Source organism: Arachis duranensis, chromosome 3 (assembly GCF_000817695.3).
Source record: "Arachis duranensis cultivar V14167 chromosome 3, aradu.V14167.gnm2.J7QH, whole genome shotgun sequence".
Taxonomy (NCBI): Eukaryota; Viridiplantae; Streptophyta; class Magnoliopsida; order Fabales; family Fabaceae; genus Arachis; species Arachis duranensis.
In genome coordinates this window covers 45678601-45683166 of record NC_029774.3, presented here as the reverse complement: position 1 = coordinate 45683166, position 4566 = coordinate 45678601, and positions in this window count along the sequence as shown.

The following is a 4566-nucleotide window of genomic DNA, read 5'->3' as shown; positions in this document are numbered from 1 at the left end:
ATACCAACAATCTCCGTGGGATCGACCCTTACTCACGTAAGGTATTACTTGGACGACCCAGTACACTTGCTGGTTAGTTGAACGGAGTTGTGATCACACGTGCCATTACCAGGGATTATTAAGATCCCAATCCATCATGATCTCTTTGGGGTATTTTTGATAGAGCCAATATTTAAATTTCATACAAGTACAAAGAGACCAACTTTGAGGATCACAATTTCGTCCACTAATGTACGTTGAATCCCCTCCCCCATTTTCCTTTGAATTCAAACCACCAACAACTCTCCTTGATTCTCTCCCCCTTCTTCATCCCCAACACACCCCCTTTACCATCAAATCACTCCACTTCTCCATAACCTCTCCCACCATCCCATCAAACACACAATCCCAAAATTCTCTCCTCACCAATCCCATCCCTTCCTCTATGGCACTCCCTTCATTCTCTTCCCTCTTCTTTTGATTTTCTTCTTCTTGCATTCATTCCACTCCCTACCTTTCTTCCTTTTTTTCCTTTCCCCACCAACCACATGGATTTCACCCTCCCTCCCTTGCCTCTATTTTTCACTTTTTCTTCTTCTATTCTTACCATTTACCGCCACATCCAATCCCACCACCTACCCTTCTTCTTTCTCTTCTAGTTTTACCACCTTAAATGCACGGCCCAACCCTCTCGTCCCTCCCTATTCTCTTTATTTTTGTTCGAGGATGAGCAAAATTTTAAGTTTGGTATTATCGCACCGATCATTTTCTACCTTTTCCATCAATGGCACCAAAGGAAGCTGAGACATCCTCAAGAAAGAGGAATGGCAAGGCACCACAATCCAATGACTATGACTCGAATAGATTCTCCTCCAAGTTACATGAGGAGCACTTTTTTGAGATCACGGTCAAGAAGAAGGTGATTACGGAGGTGAAGTTTGACCTCAAGTAGGATGAATATTTGGAAATTCGGCACCAAATTGAGAAGAGAGATTGACAATTTTATGCAATCTGCATACCGACGTAGGCCAGCTGAATGTCCGAGAATTCTATGGTAATGCTTGGATCACCTATATGGACCATGTTCAGGGAGTAAATGAGAAGAACTACCAAACATATGTGAGTAAGAACGTCTTGGATTTTAATCTAAGAATGGTTAGAGCTGCCCTACGGCTACCACCTCTGGCTTATGGCTTAGAGACTTATAGTGAGAGGGTGAACCAGGAGCTCAGTAGAGGTTGAGTTTGGATGGACAACCCAACCAGTTGAGTCAGCATAACTGATGAGCGGATAATTTATACGCTTTTTGGCATTGTTTTTAGGTAATTTTTAGTAGGATCTAGCTACTTTTAGGGATGTTTTCATTAGTTTTTATGCTAAATTTACATTTCTGGACTTCACTATGAGTTTGTGTGTTTTTCTATGATTTTAGGTATTTTCTGGCTGAAATTGAGGGACCTGAGCAAAACTCTGATAAGAAGGCTGACAAAGGACTGCTGATGCTGTTGGATTCTGACCTCCCTACACTCGAAATAAATTTTCTGGAGCTACAGAAGTTCAAATAGCGCACTCTCAATGGCTTTGGACAGTAGACATCCAGAGCTTTCCAGCAATATATAATAGTCTATACTTTATTTGATATTAGACGACGCAAACTGGCGCTCAACACCAGTTCCATGCTGCATTCTAGAGTCAAACGCCAGAAACACGTCACGAACCATAGTTGAACGCCAAAAACACGTTACAAATTGGCGTTCAACTCCAAAAGAAGCCTCTGCACGTGTAAAGCTCAAGCTCAGCCCAAGCACACACCAAGTGGGCCCCGGAAGTCGATTTCTGCATAATTACTTACTTCTGTAAACCCTAGTAGCTAGTCTAGTATAAATAGAACTTTTTACTACTGTACTAGGTGTCCTTCTCCCTATTTTTGAATTCATATCACATTTTGGGGGGCTGGCCATTCGGCCAAGCCTGGACCACCATCACTTATGTATTTTCAACGGTGGAGTTTCTACACACCATAGGTTAAGGGTGTGGAGCTCTGCTGTACCTCGAGTTTTAATGTAATTACTACTATTTTCTATTCAATTCAGCTTATTCTTATTTTAAGATATTCATTGCATTTCAACATGATGAATGTGATGATCCGTGACACTCATCATCATTCTCACCTATGAACACGTGACTGACAACCACTTCCGTTCTATCTTAGACCGAACGCATATCTCTTAGATTCCTTAATCAGAATCTTCGTGGTATAAGCTAGAATTGAAGCTTTAAACTCACGATTGTTGGGCGTGATGACAAACGCAAAAGAATCAATGGATTCTATTCCGACATGATCGAGAACCGACAGATGATTAGCCGTGTTGTGACAAGAGCATTTGGACCTTTTTCACTGAGAGGATGGGATGTAGCCATTAACAACGGTGATGTCCTACATACAGCTTGCCATGGAAAGAAGTAAGAAGGATTGAAAGAAGGCAGTAGAAAAGCAGAGATCCAACAGGGATGAAGCATCTCCACATACTTATCTGAAATTCTTACCAATGATTTACCTAAGTATTTCTATCTTTATTTTCTGTTTATCTATTATTATTATTTGAAAACTCCATAACCATTTATTATCCGCCTAAATGAGACTTACAAGATGACCATAGCTTGCTTCATACCAACAATCTCCGTGGGATCGACCCTTACTCACGTAAGGTTTATTACTTGGACGACCCAGTGCACTTGCTGGTTAGTTGTGCGAAGTTGTGAAGAAAGTGTTGAGTTAGTAGATGCGTATACCAAGTTAAATGCCATTATTAGAGATCACAATTTCGTGCACCAAGTTTTTGGCGCCGTTGCCGAAAATTATTCGAGTTAGGACAACTGACGGTTCATCTTATTGCTCAGATTAGGTAATTTTATTTTCAAAAATTTTTTTTTTTCAAAAATCTTTCAAAAAAAATTTCTCACCTCTTTTCGAAAATTTTTCAAAATTCTTAAGAATGGATTCTAGAGTTTCATGAAGCATTTTGAAGCCTGGCTGGCTATAAAGCCATGTCTAAATTCTTTTGGACTGAGGCTTCAACTAATCACCACAATGCATGTAATGCCCTGCTGAAGCTTGGCTGGCTATTAAGCCATATCTAATTCCTGGACCAGAGCTTTAGACTAACATTGAAAGATTCCTGGAATTCTTCTTAAAAATTTTGAATTTCTTATTTTCTTTTTCCTATATGTTTTTTGAAAAAATAATAAAAGAAAATACAAAAAATTTAGAAAATCATAAAATCAAAAATATTTTGTATTTCTTGTTTGGGTCTTGAGTCAATTTTTAAGTTTGGTGTTAATTGCATGTTCATCCTTTTCTTGCGTTTTTCAAAAATTCATGCATTGTATTATTCATGATCTTCAAGTTGTTCTTGATGAATTTTCTTGTTAGATCTTCATATTTTATTGTTTTGTGTTGTATGGTGTTTTTCATATACATTTTTGAAAATTTCTAAGTTTGGTGTCTTGCATGTTTTTCTTTTTTTGAAAATCTTTCAAAAATAAGTCTTGATGTCCATCTTGATCTTCAAAGTGTTCTTGGTGTTCATCTTGACATTCATAGTGTTCTTGCATGCATCATGTGTTTTGATTCATAATTTTCATGTTGTGAGTCATTTTTATTATTTTTTTCTCTCTCATCATTAAAAATTCAAAAATAAAAAATATATTTTCCTTATTTTTCTCAAAATTTTGAAATTTGAGTTGACTTAGTCAAAAATTTTTAAAAAACTTAGCTATTTCTTATAAGTCAAGTCAAATTTTCAATTTTAAAAATCTTATCTTTTCAAAACTTTTTCAAAAATCGAATCTTTTTCATTTTTCTTACTCTTTTTCGAAAATTTTTAATTTGAATTTTAAAATCTTTTTCTTATCTTTAATTCATGATTTTCAAAGGCTTTACTAACAATTAATGTGATAGATTCAAAAATTTGAAGTTTGTTACTTTCTTGTTAAGAAAGGTTCAATCTTTAAATTCTAGAATCTTATCTTTTAGTTTCTTGTTAGTCAAGTAATTAATTTTAATTTTAAAAATCAATTCTTTTTCAAAATATCTTTTTCAATCATATCTTTTTAAAATATCTTTTTCAAAAACTTTGATTTCAAAATATCTTTTCTAACTTCTTATATTTTCAAAATTGATTTTCAAATTTTTTTTGACTAACTAATTGACTTTTTGTTTGTTTCTTATCTTTTTCAAAACCAACTAACTACTTTTCCCTCTCTGATTTTCAAAAATTCCTTTCCCCTTTTTCAAAATTCTTTTTAATTAACTAATTGTTTCAAGTTTCTACTAACATAAAGGAATCTCTATACTGTGACATAGAGGATTTCTCTTCCTTTTCTGTTCTCTTCTTTCTCATATGAGCAGGAAACAAGAAAAAAGGCATTCTTGTTGAAGCTGACCCTGAATCTGAAAGGACTTTAAAGAGGAAATTAAGAGAAACTAAAATACAACAATCCAGAGACAACCTTACTGAAATTTTCGAACAAGAAAAGGATATGGCAGCCGAACCCAACAACAATAATGCAAGAAGGATGCTTAGT